The following is a 19,225-nucleotide window of genomic DNA, read 5'->3' as shown; positions in this document are numbered from 1 at the left end:
TCTGTCTGTAATAAAAACCTCCTTTTCCTTTGACTTCTTCCTTTTTCATTCTTCTTCTCTTGACTTCATTAACCTTAACAAAGCCTGTATCTCTCCCTCTGATTCTGTAACCCTTGATGCCCTTCATGACCCTGCCTACACCTTTACCCACTCTCCCTGACTCACTGGTAGGAGTGGAGGTTTAGGACTGTTTTCATCTTCCAGGCTTCCTATCTCTGCCACTCCCCTATCTCCCACTAATTCTTCCTCTTTCCAATGCACTCCAAAATTGCTGCCCTCTACGGCATCCATATTATCACTTTCTATCGGCTACATGGTCTGGTAGGCCAATTCTTCAACCACCTCTCCAAGCTAATTGAATCTATACCTCCCGATCAGCACCTCATTGTCATTGGTGACTTTAACCTCCCCCCTCTCTCTGCTGCTCTATCCACTGACTTTAAATCTCTTCTCCTTAAACACTCACTCTCTTCTGTCCACTATCTGCCCACCCATTGAAATGGAAACTCCCTCAACCTTATTCTCATCTCTTCTCAACTCTGCACTTCTAACATGTACACTGCTTCTTCTCCCTCTGATCACTCTATCATCCTTGCATCAATCGCCACTCCTGCTTCGTCCTCACTCTCTCCATCAAATACTACTGTTAATAAGCACAAGTTTCCATCCTCCAAAATCCCTCACTAACTCTCTAACCTACACAACTTTCTCTCCTCTTATGCTGAACTCAGGAGCTCTCTATGCTCCGTTCTCCTCTCGCTACCCTATTTCCACATTTACTCCTAATACTCCCCTCAACGGCCTTGGATTACACCTCTGATCTGCACCCTGAAAACAACAACGCAGAAAATGGTTGCACTTGGCAACAGTCACGACAATCCTCAGATCTCCAACTCTACCTCACTGCCCTTCAAAATTACTCCTCAGCTCTTGACTCTGCCAAATGTGACTTCTATCTCTCTCTCATTTCCTCTCAATCCTCCCAACCAGGCACCTCCAAAAATCCTTCAACTAAATTCTCTCACATCCAAAACCTTCCTCCATTTCTTCCACTGTTTCTGCAAATGATCTTGCTCTCTACTATGCTTCTAAAATTTCTACCATCCACTGTACCCTCCCTATTTACCTTCTTAACCCTCCTCCTGCTCACTTTTCTCTACCACTCCTGCCCTCATGTCCCGCTACTATGTCTTCCTTTGCACCCACCAACCCTGATACAATGATTTCCTTACTCATCATGGCTAACGCTTCCTGTGCCCCACTTACCCACAGTCCCCCTGCACATTGTGAAGAGCATAGCTCCGATCGTTGCCCCACATCTTACTTTCCTCTTGAACTCCTCTCTTGATAATGCTACTTTTTCCTTATCCTATAAGCCAGCTACTGTCACCCCTCTCCCTAAGAAACCTAGTCTCCAGCTTACTGTCCTGCCAACTTACATCCTATCTCTCCTCTACCACACTATTCCAAAATCCTACAGCGAGCAGTATTCAATCGACTCACTGAATTCCTTGATACTCACAACCTTCGGGACCCTCTTTAATCTGCCTTTCGACCTCTGCATTTTACAGATACAGCTCTCCTCAATGTCAGCAACTTCATCTTGTTCACAGGTCATGAGAACCATTCATCTACTTTTGATCTTCTTGATCTCTCTGCTGCCTTTGATACTGTCAACCATTCTGGCCATCTCTCTAAATGTTCTCTCCTTGGCATCAGAGATAAAGCCCTTGCTTGGGTTGCTTCATACATTGCCCAAAGTCACTTTCAGGTGTCCTGGAACAGCCATATGTCCTCCACTCACCCCTTTATTGTTGCAGTTCCCCAAGGGTCTGACTTTGGCCCACTTCTCTTCACTCTCTATACTTCAGCCCTTGGTGCCCAGATCTCCTCTTTTGGATTGTTCTATCAACTCTTTGCTGAAGACACTCATTTCTTCTTCTCCTTCCATTTCTTATCTGATGAGCTGTTGACAAAAATGCCACACGGTCTGTCCGCTTTCAAATATTGGTTGGCATCTCACTAGCTCATGCTCAACTCCACTAAGACTGACGTTCTCTACTTCCTGGCCAAACAGACTATCTCTTCCCCTATTCTTACCTTCTTATTTATTTTTAACGTTTATATAGTGCACAAGCAGCCCAGGGGCATCGGGGCACTGTTACAAGCATGCTTTCTTAGTTACATGAAAAGAGCAGTGGGGCGGAAACAGGGGAGACACAAAGAGGCAGCCTGACTGTGGTTCGTGGTTACAGTGAACTTGTTAACAGTGAGGTAACACAATGTTAATGACAAAGGTATAACAAAGAGGAGAGGGGGGACTCATAGGTGCAGAAGTTACAACAGGGCCGGATGGTGAGAGTCCGTAGGGGAAGAAATTAAGGCCGATGATTCATGTGGGAGGGGGTGGGTTAAAGAGCATGGTTTTTAGGGTTTTCCGAAAGGACATATGTGAGGTCTCTGCCCTGAGGGTATTAGGTAAGGCGTTCCATAGTTAAAGAGCAATGTGAGTAAAGCTAGCGCCGCCAGCTTTGACACTTTTTATAGTGTGGATGTACAGCTGGTTTGCATGACAAGCTCTCTTGGGTCTGGCAGGGGTGGCTCTGACAATTTTCTCAGACAGTTAAGGGGAGGCTGTGAGCATCAGGCACTTATGAGTTATGACTAGCTTCTTGAAGGTAATCCGTTCTTTGACGGGGAGTCAATGGGCAACGCCCCTGGCATGTGGGATGTGATCTCTTTTGGGGATGTTCAATGCGGCTCTGAGAGCATTGTTTTGAATGATTTGAAGTATGTTCAAATTTTTTGCTGAGGTGCCAGCTAGAAGGATATCACAATAGTCTAGTTTGGCCCCAACGGTGGCTCTAGCTGTTGAGAGACTATTCTGTTTAGACAGGTACGTTTTAACTGCATGAATTAGTTTGGCTGTGAATGAGGCAGAGGAAGCGATTGCGCTCACCTGGCATGGCATAGAGAGCGTAGAGTCCAGGTAAACCCATAGGGTCTTTACTGAGGGTGAGACAGAGCTGATTGTATTATCAATGGTGAAGTCGCTATATGTTTTGCTAAGTTTGCTGAGAGACAGAGCCCATTTGATGCCATCCATGCTTGAATGGTGGCATAGATCTTGTGGAGAGACTTAGCATCTTGGTCATAGGAGCCCGAGAGGGGTATGAGGACCTGAGTGTCGTCGGCATAGTTTGTGTATGCTATGCCGAGGGTTTCCAGATTGTCAAAGAGAGGTTTAGTGAATAGATTGTACAAGGTTGGTGCCAAGCAGGAGCCCTGGGGGACTCCACAGTGGATGGTAGTTGGTGCTGCACACGCCTGGTTGGAGAAGACCTTCATGGCTCTTCCTTCTAGGAAAGAGGTGATCCAAGTTGTGCTTCTGGGGAGAATTGAGCTGCGTTGGTAAGATGTCTACTGAGAGTCTTGTGGTCCACAAGATCAAATGCAGCAGAAAGATCCAGAAGGAGGAGAAGCGCTGGTTTGCCTTTGTTCATGATTTCCATTATTTGGTTTTTATGGTCGAGAAGCGCAGATTCCATACCGTGATTTTGTCAGAAGCCTGATTGCCTCGTAACAAGGATGCAGTTGGACTCAAGGAAGTGCTGGATTTGATTGTACGCTGCCTTGTTGAGGATTTGTAGGAGAAACAGGACCATAGTAATAGGGCGGTAGTTGCTCGAGGAGGTAGGGTCTAAGGAAGGTTTCTTTAGAAGGGGGTGGACCCATGCTTCTTTGAGACAGTACGGGACAAGGCCGGATGCGAATGAGGCATTAATGAAGGCTGTCAGAAAAGGTGCAAGGGAGTCAGCGCATTCTTTAATGATACTGGCTGGACAGATGTCACCTTGGCAGCTGGATGGTTTTAAGTATTTGAGGAGGTGTAGGACTTCTGTTTTAGTAACGTCTCTATAGGAGAAGAGGCTTTATCTTGGAGAGTGGTGCTATTGATGGGTGAGAAAGGTGGGTCGGACTTTGCCAGGGGTTCGTGGTGAGCTCATGGTGAGCTCAAATTTTGTTCTGAAGCAGGTCTATTTTATTGAGCATGTCATCAGTGCTCATAGTAGGAGTGACTAAGTCTTTGAATATGGCAAACATTTCCTTAGAATGGGATTCAGCATTTGTTATTCTGGTGTTGAAAGAGTTGGCTCTAGCTTGCATAATGGCTTTTTTCATAGTGGGCAGACAACTTTTTGAATTCAAACTTAGAAGTGCCACTGTGATTAGTTTGCCAATTGGTCAATGCGGTACGTTTGAGGGTGCGTAGGGGTAGAAGTTCTTCTGTGTACCAGGAATTGAAGTGTGCAGAGGAGGTCCCAGACATGGCCTGCACCCCAGCCCACCATTTTGAGGTACCAGGAATGTACTCGCCAAGATATGTGACGTATGAGGAACAAATGAACCAACAGAGAGCTGCACTAGGACCCTGCCCAGTGCCCATCAGAAGAGCAATACCTGTTGAAGTGCCAATAACCAGACAACCACGGGCAGCCCGGTACCCACTGAGACAACCGTACCAGCAGTTAACACGAAATGAAGACTACTTGCAAACTGTCCCCGAAGAGACCCAAAGAGCCTTAATGGAAGGCGAGTGGTGACGACACAAGGGCCCGGACAGACTCACAGATGAACAAAACGACGGCCAAAGGATGACACACAAGACGAAATGTTATGAATAATGGTGCGACAGACTTAAAAGAAGTCGTAACAGGCAGCACGAAGAACGTAACCATGAAGGAAGGATGAAAATACGCAACTGACTAAATGCATGTAAATAGGCTTGGAACACAAGAAGACAAGGAAACGGTACTGCTTGCAATGCTTAGTAGAAGAATAGAGCGGCAAGCGCCAATTGTATATCTACCTCAATGAAGCACACTATACAAGTGCAACTCTATTTCGTAAAAGCAGAATTAAGCCCAGGCTGCAAGGGGCCAACAAGGCCGAGATTCATATTCCAGCTAAAGCCAGAAAGAAAGAGCAGAATCAAAACTGAGCACAAAGCAGCTCATGCCTGGGAATTCAAGGTGAACTCAAGGAAGGGAGGAGAGCGGCAACTCCGAAGAATTGAAACTTCAGAGCATAGCAGCCTGCACCGTGAAGGTCGAGATAAGGAGGCCCCAGGCAGGTGGCAAGGCTAAGAAAGAATCAAATACACGAAAAGAGGGAAAATGTAGCAGATTCACAGTGAAACAGACACGTGACCAGCCAAGCGCTAAGAGGTACCAACGTCTGATGTCACCCAGAACCCGAGGATGCCATAGCTTTTCCTAATAAGAAGCTACAGTTTCGAGGCCATCCTCAGCCAACTAATTGACACATAGCCCTAAAGTACTGATTGATGGAAGGGAGGCAGGGTGAATCTTGGGGCACAAGGCACCTGGGTGTCCATTCTGCATGCTGCTTATTAAAGTGGAGATTTATGTCTAGGGGTGTAACCTACCCAATCACAATGGACCAAATAATCTAGGGTCCTATAGATAGTAGAACCAATGAGACGTTGTACTTGTAGTGACGTCTATCACAAGTGATGTAGAAGGATCGGCGTAGATGCCCACCCGATAAGAGTTATCCAATCCTCACACTCAGTTACCATTTACAGATATAGCACCTATATTTAAGTTACCTTTCCCAACCATTAGAATTGCATACCATTTTTGGAGTGTAACACATCAATGTTGACGAGAATGTAATATAACTATTGCTGTCAGAATGAAGAATTTGGGAGTTGAAGCAAGACAGGCGATCGCATCACTGTTGATTTCCATTTGTTTCCCTGTTTTTTGTACTTGTCATTAAACAGACTTCCCTTTGCCAAACTACTGAGTTGTCCTTATTGATTTGTGTTGGAGTAAGAGAATCCTGCACCCCATCCTCCTTTAGGTGCAGCTATCTCGTCTTAAACGTACTTGAGGTTGAGCTCTGATCCCATGGGCCCGTCAGAGGTCACTCCGCCCTCCTGTCACTTGGTAGCAGTGAGGATGGTTTTGACCATCAACTATTGAACCCTGATTATTGATAAGACATCTATTGACCGTCGACACAAAGTAACTCTATGTCTTCGGCAATATCACGAGTCCTTCGCCATTCGGCTGAGTAGACTGATAAGCTTCCCGTGGACAATGATAGTGTAAATCCATCAAAAACTGCAGTGGGTCTGAAGGAACCTTCCTTACAAAGCATAACCCTTCTCATTCCTACGGGCAGCTGATCGGACGAAAAGATTGAAGGAGGTGGTAAAGGAGGGGCGGTGATCCCGAGGATCCAGAGAGGAACCATGCGAGCGGTGAGTGAACTGAAAAATTCAATACTTTGGCAAATGTCTTATAGGCATTAGAACAAATAAGGGAAAAGTAACGGAGGGTGGCAGAGAAAACAAAATAGTTAGAAGTAGAGAAGACTGTATATATATATATATATAACGGGATAACAACTCGAGTATAATTGATAAAACAGAGGTTACCGGGATTAGCACCCGAGAGAAAACAGAGGCTACCGGGATAGACACCCGAGAGAAAACAGAGGGTACTGGGCTAGACACCCGAGAGAAAACAGAGGATACCAGAGAGGACACCTGAGATAAAAGTGAGAGGATTCGCCTTGTTCCTGCGCTTTAATATAGCGGTCAGAAGAAACGTGAACTCAGAGCCCACAGAATAGGGGACGATTAGGATACAACCACGTTTAAAGACGTCATTAAGGGAGTTCATTTACACCCCATGTCGGGGTATTGATTAGAAGGCAGAGATATTTGTGTCCAGCTGGTGTCTGTCGAGTCTGTCAAGAGTCTATTGTACGTGTTCTGTTGTATGTCACATGTAAAGAATTGTGTATCATTGCTTGTTTGAAGCGAAGTTTGGGTTTTACGCGATTCTGTAGTTGAGAGGGAATCGCACACGGATTGATGTTCTTGAGTAAATTGGTGATATAAAATTTTGGCGGGAAAGATTGGATTGGAGCTTGCAGTATTTGGTGCTCGCTCATGTTGTTGGGAGTGGTGAAATTGCATGAATGTATTGTTAGAAACAGAGTTCAAGCATGGAGGAGATTACTCCACTTGCTCACTTATGTAAACAATTGCCTAAACATCCAAGCTTAAGAAATACAGTACAGAGTGCGTTAAGGGTACCGCCCACAAGATGTTTATGCCGTGGCCACAGAACGGGTCCTTTTCTAAAGCCGTCTTACAACATATGACGACTTACTTGCATGCCACATATACAGGCAAGAAATTAGAAAAACGCCTCGCTGTTCTAGAACTTTGGAAAATGTTTGAACAGTCGAAGGAGGAAGAGCCGCCTGCAGACTGGATATTAAACATATGCACAGAGGGTGGTGAGACGCCTATCGCGCAACCAGCCCCGCCTGAGCCAGAGATCGAATGAAGTAAGTCAGAGGGACTCTACCCGCTAAGAGAACTCAAGGCAGCCACGGGGTATAGCAACCCCGCATATGAGTCACCTACGTACAGTAGTGACGAAATTAAGGGGAAGGATCAGGAAATTAATCTTACCTCCACAATCCCGAGGGACAAGGAGAGACGCGATGATGAAAGGAAGGATCAGGCACAGATTAGTGTACCTCTCGATAAAGAGAGAGAGGGAAAGAAATGGAAAGGAAGTGAAGACAGAATTTATGAGATAGCATTTGCAAAAGACGAATGGATGGGAGGACAGATATTGTTGAAACTTGATGGAAAAGGAAGTGATGATGTGAGACCGAGAGAGAAGTCTGATGAGACACAGAGAAGGTAGAAGGAGAACGAAAGAGAAATAAGGGACATGAGAATAAAAAGGAAGGATAGGCTGAGGCGAGAACAACTATATTGCAAATAGCAAGGAAAACCGCTCCGTCGCAAGCAGATAGCAGCCTATGACCAGTATAGACAGAACCTGCAAAGGTTGGAAGAAGAGCAAAGAGTACGTGAAAAAAAAAAAGAGACGAGAAGATGAGGAAGTTAGAAGGGCAAATGAACGTAGAAATGAAAGGAGAAGGGAAGAAGCTAAGACTAGAGAAGAAGCGAGGAAGCGCAAGGAAGCCGATGAGGATATTGAACATAAGCGTAGACAGAGGGCACGGGATCTCGAATATTTGGAGCGGGAAGTTAAAAAACCCAATCCTGTTGTAGAATGGGAAGACATTGAAGAATTCTTTCCTGCTTACGATTCAGTACCAGGCACGAGTGGGGCGAATATCGAAGATGACTTCACCAGAAGCATTGGGAAAACGATAGATAAAATATATGATGAAATAGGGCTGGAGCCAAAATCCCATGGGGGAAGGGAAGACAAGCTGTATGACACAGAGGATGTCACCCGCAGTAGTAGGAGCAGGAGACTGTCCCTGGACAGGCTAGAAATTAGTAAGAACGACGAACGACGAACAACGAAGATCCTAGGAGTTGTGTCAATTCAGAACAATCAATGTCCGACTCTGGAGAGGAGACGGAGGATGAGACAAATGAAGAAGGGAGACGGCGTGAAAAGCGACAAAGGGGTAACTAAGTAACTAAGTATGTCGCTGTAACAAGTGCCACGATGCTTCTGGGCTGCTGTGCGCTATATAAATATGAATGATAAATAAATGGTCAGACGCTAGCGAATCTGCACCAAGGACATCAGAATCTTCCGTGCAGCCTGACCGACATGTAGGAACACCCCATGGTCAGAGGGGGGTGTCGGCACCCGCCAGGTAGACAGCGATGCGGGAATGTTACCCCGGCAATAGACAGGAGAGCCTTGGGGAAAGAGAAGGAAGACTGCGCATTCCAATTCCCGCTGATAGAAAAGGGGGGAGTAAGACCACAATATATTCCATGGCCACACATGGATCGAGAGAACCTGGAAAACAAGCTTCCAATGCTGACATTGGGAACCAGGAGTGGATACACGAGTTAGAAAAAAATGACAGGGGGTGTCACGTTAGCTATAGGGGACATTAAGGGCCTCCTTATCGCCCTACTTGGTGAGAGAGCAGATGATGTGTGGAAACAGGCAGGGTACCCTGGTGTAACCATAATTAACACCTTCCCATGAAGGAGCACTATTCAATAACTGTAGAGCAGCAGTGTGGAAAGCGCTACGAGTGCTGTACCCAGACACTTCCGATATGGGAGCTATAATGACTCGAAAAATGAAGGAGTCAGAAGATCCGTTGATTTATATCCAGAGTTTCCAAGACGCGTGCATGCTCGAAACGCATGAATCTTGGACGAAATCTATATCTGTATTCTACCACATATTGTGCCAAGGGGTTGCCAGAACCAGTGCAGAAACAGCTCAAGAAATTGGTAGGAGTAGAGGCTAAACCTTGGGCTGAAATACAGTTGACTATTTCACATTATTGTAGATTGTTGCAAGAAAAGAATAAAAAAAAGGAGGCAACTCGTAAGGGTGAGGAAGCAAAGCTGGTGCAGAAGAAACTATCAAAGTATGCTCTCGAAGTTGCCATGCTGACCAGCGTAGCGGAACAGAATGTGCAACGGGTGACTAACCCACCGCAGAACGACCAGGGTAACATGGGATTTTACCCGAGGGGAAGAGGATTTAGAGGAAGAGGATGGCAAGGTAATCAGGGAGGTTTCCAGAGTAATAAAGGATACATTCAAAACGTGCAGATGGGCAGTCCAGATATGTCAAATGGACAAATAGCCCGACCACCGCCAGTGTGTTGGCTGTGTGGAATGACAGGGCATGTGGCGCGCTCGTGCAGAAGCCAAGGCTCGTGGCACAATGGTCAAGGAATGGGAGCAGGCATGGTGAATCCGCCTGCAATCTCCCAACAGAACAGTGCACAGAATCACACAGTGCAGCAGCAAGCACCAGGCTTGCAGCAAAGTGCACAGCAAGGGGTTCAACCAACGAACATGGGGAACCTGCCACAAGGGCAATCCCAACAGGCACCACCACAAATGTCTCAGGGCACAAACTCCGGAAGGGGAGGCAACCCTGGGAATGGAGAAAATCCACAAGTGTACAGTGGACCTAATTTATATATGAACTAGGACAGCTCACTGGGAAACCTGATGTGCTCTATCCTATCAGTGACACCAGACCTAACAGGGAACCAAGGGTGAATGTCATCATAGGGGTTAAAGAATATTCCTTCTTAGTTGACACGGATGCAACACGCTCGTGCATATTGGAGGGCAAGTTTTCCTTGTCCGGCGAGGCCATAGACACTCAGAGTTTTACAGGAGCTCACAGTCGAGTTCCCTTTACAGACGCACTCCCAGTCTCTGTAGGAGAGTGTGAAATGAATGTACCTTTATTGCATTCGCGTCAGACCCCAGTAAACATTTTGGGTCGAGACTTAATGACAAAATTGAATATGACAATCTTGTTCACGGAGGAGGGCATAGTATGCTCCACTCCAGGAATGCATCATTCAAACGTGTGCGAAATGATCAGAGCATACTCCGGATGCATAGCCATGAGAGCTATACCATTAGAACCAGAAGTCTTCGCATACGGCATACGTGTACTTATGGCAGGATTGCCAGGCCTCACAGATAAACCTATGAGAACCCCTGAGACCAAGAATACCTATGCATGAAGAAGAGGGACAAGTATTTCCCTTAACGATACTAACCGCAGCAGTGCGAGGGAAAGTAGCATTGGTCGAAGGGTACAATGATGAAGGCAGACAATGATGCGCGATTATCACCATTGAAGAAGGGTATCAAGTGACTGACGTCACCGATGATGATCTGTTTGAAGAACGACCTGACTCAGAAGAGACGAGAGTGGAAGTGAGTCTCATATTTTGGGTCAAAATGATCAAGCGAGAAGTGCCACAGAGAATGATGTTGGCACTGAACCGTCCAGCATATTTTGATGATGACATGGCCCAAGTGCCTGTCTCAGTATGGACTACAGGACCTTATGACGTAGGCCTCCTGAAGGGGGTACGATAAGTGAAAATTAAACTGAAACCAGGAGCAATTTTACCAACAGCGCAACAATATCCCATGTCCAGAGAGGCGGATGAAACGATCGCAAAGACGATTTCTGCCATGATGGATCAGGGCATCCTGGTGACGTCAGAATCCCCCTGTAATACGGTGATTTACCCCATCAAGAAATCAAAAGGAGGGTCTTGGCATTTAATCCAAGATTTAAGAGCATTAAATGATATTGTCGAAGCCGAGTTCCCTCTAGTCCCTAATCCATCTACAATTCTCTGTAATATAGCTGTCGAGGCAAAATATTTCACAGTGATTGACTTGAAAAATGCCTTTTTCTCAATCCCGTTGCACCGTGATTCACAGATCTGACGTCATTTACTTTCAGACAAATGTGTCTGAAAAGTACAAGGTTGCCACAGGAGTACTGTGAGTCCCCGTCCATTTTTAATAGAGTGCTTCAGATGGACCTGAGCAATATTGCAGTAGAAAGTGTTGTTTTGCAGTATGTGGATGACATTCTGAACTGCAGCACCACTGAAGAGCAATGCAGGTGCGATTCTGTGCAGCTACTGACTATACTGGCTGAGAAAGGATATAAGGTTGACAAGGAAAAGTTACAATACTGTCAACAGGAGGTGCTGTACATAGGCCAGTTAATTTCGCATGAGGGGAAAAAGGTAACCCCAGAAAGGGCTGAAGCTATCGTGAACACGGCGAAGCCACTCACGGTAAAGCAAATTCAGAGCTTTCTGGGCCTATGCAACTATGTTAGAGCATGGGTCTTCGATTACAGCTCGTATACCAAGCCCTTGCTCCAGGCCCTAAAGAAGGCCCAGGTGACAAAGGAAAAGATTGAATGGATTGAGACAATGGAAAAGGGTTTACAGAACTCAAGGGAGCGATTTGCACGGCTCCAGTTCTCGGGATTCCTAATTATGCAGAGGAATGCTACCTGTTCTCGCACACGAATGGCAGCGTTATGACGGCAGTGCTCGCCCAAAGAACCTCGTTGGGATACAAGCCCCTGGCGTATTACAGTGGGAATCTGGACCCAGTAATGAGAGGCCAGTTCCCATGCGAACAAAGCTTAGCTGCCGCAGTGTTCGCCATAGAGAAAACATTGTAATGGGATGTTCCATGACGTTATACGTCGAGCACTCATTATTTGCCATCTTAGAGAAACCAAAGGGTACGTTCACATCTCAAAGGGCCTCTGCCTATGAGGTGATCATATCTAATCCATCGATCAAAATAGTTTGATGACAAACAGTAAACCCAGCTACGTTCATAGCTGAGATTGTGTTCATTGACGGTTCTTCGAGAATCGACCAAGAAGACAGACAAAGATATACAGGCGTGGCCGTAATAAAGCACATAGCAAATGGAGAATTTCAAGTACTTGTCAGTAAACGAATACCATCTCATTTTTCAGCACAGGCTGCAGGACTATTGGCGTTGATACTCGCCATTGAGAATCATGTAGACCAGGAAGTAACGGTATACAGTGACTCCGCCTATGTGACGTCCACAGTGCACGCAGGACTAGCACGCTGGAAAAGGAGGGGCTACCTCCAAGCGGACGGCATGCCAGTGCAGCATGCGGCCTTATTGGACAGGCTGATAAAAGCACTACAGCTCCCAGTGGGCATAGCGGTCGTGAAATGCGCCGCTCACACCAAAGGGACAGATTTCGTGTCACGCAGAAACCATGCAGCAGACACAGAGGCCAAGCGTATGGCATCTAAAAGTGAGACGATCATGGAAGTAGAAATGTCACGCACCCATGAACGTATGATGTTAGCACGAGCCACACCAGAGGCCTATAGAAATATGGGGCAGACTCAACTGATGGAGCTCCAAGGTGAGGCACCTCAGGACGAAAATAACCTATGGAGGCGTCAAGGGTGTTCTTTAAACCCCTCTGACAGATTGTGGTGGCAGGACAGCACTGGTAAACCAGTAATGCCTGTAGCCCTACTAAAACAAGCATTGGAACAGTTGCATTACCCATTTCACATGTGAAAAGAAAATCTTGCTGCAACTCTCGCAGAAGACTGGTTTATACTGAATTTAGCGGAGCATGTTGCATTCTTTATGGTGAACTGCATAATCTGCCAGCAATTCACCGCTGGGCACACATTAAAAGTAGTGAGAGGAATCATCACCCGGCCTAATGGGCCTTTTGAGCACTTACATATCGATTATCTTGACATGATTCAAGTGTGTAACGGGTACAGGTACTTAATTGCAGTGGTGTGTCCATTCTCTAGATGGATAGAAGCAGGTCCCTGTACACACCCAGACTCAACCTGTACTGCCAAATTCCTGGTGAGGGAAGTGTTCCCTAGATGGGGGGTGTGTGAGGTGATGAGGTCAGACAATGGGGCTCATTTTGTTAACGCAGTCTTTGAGCAGATCAGCTTGCTGCTTGGTATAAAGCACAAGTTCTCATCGGCGTATCATCCGGAAGGTAATGGTATTTGTGAGAGGCTCAACGGCTTGTTAAAGGAAAGGATAGCCAAGTTGAAGCTTACTCTAACGAGGGGATAGTTGCACTGTCTACCACTGGCATTGTATGCTCTTCGGAACCAACCTGGCTCCGACCATCATCTTACGCCACTCAAGATAGTCACAGGAATGAGAATGAGGACCCCCCTTACCACTTGAGATAGAGCTAGATGTGATGCACAGTCAACCCGAGAGGTCTTGGGAACCGAGCTGCAGGAATACCTGAACTGCATGACATCAAGCCTTACTGTAATTACAGGCCAACTGCAGTGATGACGAAAAGGGTGCAGTGCAGCACAAAACACAGCAGGAGATGCTGAAAAAGACACAGTTCAAGGTCTACGTGTACCTCCCATCTTCCCTGGAGACGTTGTATTGGTGAAAAACCACACGAGAAAAAGGTGGGACGAGCTAAGATTCAACCGCCCTTTTATTGTAGAGGACTGCACTCCTTCAGCTGTAAAACTGCAGGGCAGGAGGGCATGGATCTTTCTGAATGAAAATAAACCCTATATCGGAGAGATCCCTCTAGCTGCACCCCACCACGAAGAAATCACAGACAACGGGGAAGAACCTCTGCACGTACAGACAAGATCCATGACGAGGAAGAAGGACACATGAGCAGCAAAAGCCAAGACAAAAGCACTCCCTTGTAAGTTATGCCTTAAAAACTGGACATTTCTGGCAAACAAAAGGGGAATAAGGACATAATACAAACACTCTGTGCATCATAGTTGCAGGGTGAAGAAGAGAATTGCGCATCTAAGCCACAACACATTGATAATACAAACCTTTGAACCAAGCCACATTCAAGCATTGTTGGAAAACAAGACTCTGATAGACCGTGAGCAAGGACTTTTCTTTTAAGAGCTTAACACAGTATCCTGAAGCAACCAACACCAAGACTTTGTTTCGCAGAACTTATGGTATCTCTCAGCAGAAATCACACAAGGGATGTACTCACCTACTTCCAGTTACTAGTAATATCATATACGTCACTTGTAGGGAGAGTAACCTGTGTCACAGACTTTGTTCAAGACCCTGCCAACAAGAAAGTAATCCGGCAACTGCTGACTGTCATCGCGGAAGCCTTCGCTTTGTTACCCGAATGCAGTGATAAGGAAACAAATGCTTCCACCACAGGCGATAATAGATGAACTCACAAGTACACTTTTCTTTCGCATCATAGAGGAATGCCCAGCACTCGTTGGGAGAACCACTGACACGCTTACATTTATATGAGATCCAACAAATACTGAACATTTGAACTAGCTGTGGGTCAAACTAAACTACACAGTAGCAAACCACGCAGCAGGGAAGTGTAGAGACTGTTCACGTCAAAAGAAAGGCCTGTGATCCAGAAATCAGCAAAACAGGACAAAAGTCCCTGTCTCCCTAGGACAGCCGACTGGCGCACAACGTCCTGTTTTGCCTAGTCACTGACTTTCCAGAAATGGTAGGGAGATGTGCCGAGGTTGACGTCATCACCTTCATCAGAGATCCAGCTAATGTTGTGCATATGGGAACGCTCCTGCACAGTATTATGCTCCAGGTGGAACTGTCCAATTTTCAACGAGAGTATCTAAGGAGATTCCAGTGAAACCTTCCACCGAAGGACAGGAGACTTTGATTTTGATTGATTGCTACTTTTTCCATTTTTCCATTGAACAGGATCCAACATGTCTTCAGGACTTAAGCAAATTTGGGGGGTGAACTGGGAATTGACTTATTTTGAATATGCATAAGGAATGTGATTTACCAAAGGTGTTAGTCTAATTGTTTTCCATAGTCTAGCAAGAGGAACTGTATCCCGTAACCAGAGACAATCGTCACCCACAAGAGGGGGGGCACTTACGAAGCACAAGACACTTTATGTTACAAACTTTCTGAGAGACAATAATGGAGTAAGTGTAAAGAATAGAACTTTAACAGTTGCTATGATTGAAATGGGGGCTCAAAACAGTAACTTGGTCCTCCCACAAACAGAGGGGCGCCCCTGCTTCCCTGGAAGGAAATGCTGCCAACTTTCATACCGCTCGATTATGTGTATATGCATAGTGATTATCATTGTTTTTCTGTCATTAACAATCAGAACTTCATTCTTTATTGGTGCACGAAGCTTTCCAATTTCAGTGCACCCACCAGATAATGTACGCATGGGTCCCACGAAAGCACCCAGACCCTATATAGTTATTCCGGTTCCAAGACAATCTGATGGTAAGGTAAACAAACTAAAATTGAATGTAATTAGTAGTGATTCATACACACTTGAGGTAACGAATGAAGAGAAAAGCTGGAGACAGGGTCAGCACGGAATGAATGAAAACGTAGCACTGACCACTACACGCACACACACACTGAATGCACATGAACCAGGGCAAGTGTCATTGGCTACAGAACCTCGAATGAAGACAACAGAAAGTAGGAGACTGCCTACCGAACAACCAGTCCCAGAAAATAATAAAGGTGACCGAAAAGAATCAAGTGAAAGGCCGACTAAAGAAGATATAGCACAAGCCCTCAAGAAGACAGAAGCGGCTACGGGAGAATTCACTGCAAGGACACAAATGTTGATAGATCATTTATTCCTGTTTATAGATAGAGCAAGGAAGCGACAAGAGGAACTGAAAAATAGAACCACAGAGGCTGTAGTGACAAGCACTCCAGTTCCAACACAAGGAACAAGCACCAGGCCCACAATGCCGCCATGCGTTGGGCTGTTGTCAGATAAATGGTGGTTAAAGGCACTCTACAAAAAAATGCAAGAGGAGAGGAAAAGAATAGCAAAACCTCCTCCTATCACATCAATGCAGATAATGAAAACTGCTCCACCGACCAGCATGCCCGAGAGACCCCCAGTGAGGAAAAGTCAAACAGACGCATTTAAAGATGTAGTTATAGCCAACTACAGAAAGACACTAAAAATCAGGAGAAGCCCACATGATGATAGCAATGAACTAAACGATTACCTGGATAGCACAGCACATCTAGGAAACAACATTTGGTACCAACACATGAAGGAGGTCGGAAGAAGAAAATCAGAAGGAGAATGCTTCGTCTGTGCACTTCTACCGTACAGCATGGGAAAATCCAAGATCTTCGTGGCAGTTTGTTTGTTTGTTTGTTTATTTATTTGTATTGCGCGCCAGACCCAAGGGTAACCGGGCGCAGTGAGCAGAATATACAAAGCTTTCAAAGTTGCATAGAAATTACAATGTTACAGCAAATACAATGTTACATAATTAAAATTTACAATAGTGATGAATATTTGAAGGTACATATATACATTCAGATGAGTAACATAACACAAATAAAGTCTTTCAAACCTTACATGTTGTTGTCAGTGAGGTGTTTGATGAGGTTCCTTCTAAAGTGGGGGAAAGGTTGGTCTGATCTAAGGTTGTGTGGCAGGGCATTCCACCATTTAGCGGCTAGCACAGGGAAACTTGTGCCGTCAATTTTGGCAAGTTTAAATCTTGGAATTTCCAGACAGTTGGAGTTGGGCGTTCTTGTAGGTCTGCTAGAGGTTTTTCTTTTTATTTTGTCCATCAGGTAAATGGGGGCAGCATTATTGAGGGCTTTGTGCATCAGGGAGAGCATTTTTAGGTGAATTTTATTGTCGGTGGAGAGCCATTTGTATTGTTGTCTAGTGGAGGAGATATCTTACCTTTTGTTTATGCCTAAGGCGGCTCTAAGGGCGTTATTTTGGAGGATTTGTAGCCTTTTGGTGATAGTTTTATTGGCGCCACTGTAAAGGGCATTGCAATAATCGAGTCGTGATAGTATTAAGGCTCTCGCTAAGATTATGCAACTGTTATTGGATAAGAAAGGTTTACCTGCTCTTATTAATTTGTAGGTATAGGCTGTCGTGGAAGCTAAGGAATTAACTTGTTTGGCAAGAGACATGGTGGAGTTGAGAGAGAAACCTAGTGTTTTTACTACACTCGAGACCTTAATGCAATTGCCATCTATGTTAAACGTGGAATAGTCCTTGCCTAGTTTGTTGATATTGGCCTGCGTGTCCAGAATGATCAGCTCTGTCTTATCATCATTCAGGCAGAGGCCATGTGATGCCATCCATGCCTGAATGATGAGGTACACCCTATTCACCAACTCCCTGTCCTTGCTGTGATCCCCAGAAAGCGGGAGGAGAATCTGTGTATCATCTGCATAGTTAGTGTAGGTGATACCTAGAAGGTCCAGATCATCGAAAAGGGGTTTAGTGAATATGTTGTACAGGGTTGGTGAAACACAGGAGCCTTGAGGGACACCGCACGTGATTGGAAGAGGGTCGGCTGCTGCCGAGGGTGAGAAGACTCTCATTGTTCTCTCACTCAGAAAGGATTCAATCCATTTGGTGACATGCGTAGAGAAGTGTGCAGCACTGTCCAAGTGTTTGCAGAGGACCCTATGATCCACCAGATCGAAAGCAGCTGAGAGATCAAGTAAGAGGAGGAGTGCCGTCTTACCTTGGTCTCTCAGTTCGTCTTTTTGGGTCTTTAGATCAATGAGTGCAGTTTTAGTACCATGGAGTGGACGGAAACCAGATTGTCTGGCTCCCAGTAGATTATTAGATTCAAGGTGTCTTTGAATTTGTGTATAGGCGACATTGTCTAGTATCTTCAGAAGGAAAGGTACGGTAGTGATAGGCCGATAATTGGTGGGAATGAGGGGGTCAAGGGTCTGCTTCTTGAGAAGTGGGAGCACCCATGATTGTTTTAGGTTCGCCGGGATATTACCTGTGGCGAAGGAGGAGTTGATCAATTTTGAAATGAACGGTGAAAGGTCTCTGGCAGCATCTTTTATTATTTGTGCTGGGCAGATGTCACCTTTGCAGTTCGACGGTTTGAGGGAGAGGATGATTTTCTCTACCTCTAAGATGGTAGTTTTAGTGAAGGAGAATTTGTTGGTTGGGTCGTTGATGGTGTTGTTGAGTGGCAGCTTGTTTGTGAGGTTTAGGGAATCTTTTTTTAGTTGGATTTTGTTTTGCAGTGTGGTGATTTTATTTGCTAAGGCTGTTTGGATATCTGTGCACCAGGTCTGATCTTTAATGCAGGTATCTGGTATAGCAATAGGGGACTCAAGTTCTTTCAAGATGGAGAAGAGTTCCTTCATACTTGAGTTGGCATTGGCAATGCGAGCATTGTAAGAATTGCGTTTCGCTAGACATATTTCATTTTATAATGACGAGAGATATTAGTTAAATTAGCTTTATTCTCTTCGGTTGGACATAGTTTCCAGTCGGATTCACATTTTCTTTTGTTTAGGCGCAAGGCCTTAAGTTCTGGCGTGAACCACTTGTTTAAGTGTGCCTTGGGTTTGCTTGTTCGCATTTTGAGAGGGGCGACTTTGTCCATAGTGGTGCGCATGATGTTGTTGAATTCATTGACCAATGCACTAGGGTCGAGGGTGTCTGGCAGTGCATTTAAGGTAGGAAGGATCAGGGGGATAATATTATCTACTGTAATATTCTTTTTGTTTCTTGTAGGGCATGGTGGAGCTGCCTGTGGGTCAAGGCTGGGTGGTTTGGTAGTTAGTAAGTTAAAGGACACCAGGGAGAGGTCTGTCCAGGAGAGTGGCGTAATAGAGGATACTGTGGCTGAGCAGTTGGAATCAGCGATCCAGTCAAGTATTCTACCCTTTGCATGTGTGGGGGTGCTAACTTTTTGGGTAAGTCCCAAGGTGTGAAGTGTATTGGCGATAGTGGCAGCATGGGCATCTGCTTGGTCATTGAAACCAAGATTAAAGTCCCCTAGTATCAGCAATTGGGATGTAGTTTTGGTATTATTAGACAGAAGGCTGTGC

The sequence above is a fragment of the Ambystoma mexicanum genome, chromosome 4q (assembly GCF_040938575.1).
Source record: "Ambystoma mexicanum isolate Mex_15411 chromosome 4q, UKY_AmexF1_1, whole genome shotgun sequence".
In the NCBI taxonomy this organism is placed as follows: Eukaryota; Metazoa; Chordata; class Amphibia; order Caudata; family Ambystomatidae; genus Ambystoma; species Ambystoma mexicanum.
This window is presented reverse-complemented; position numbering follows the sequence as displayed.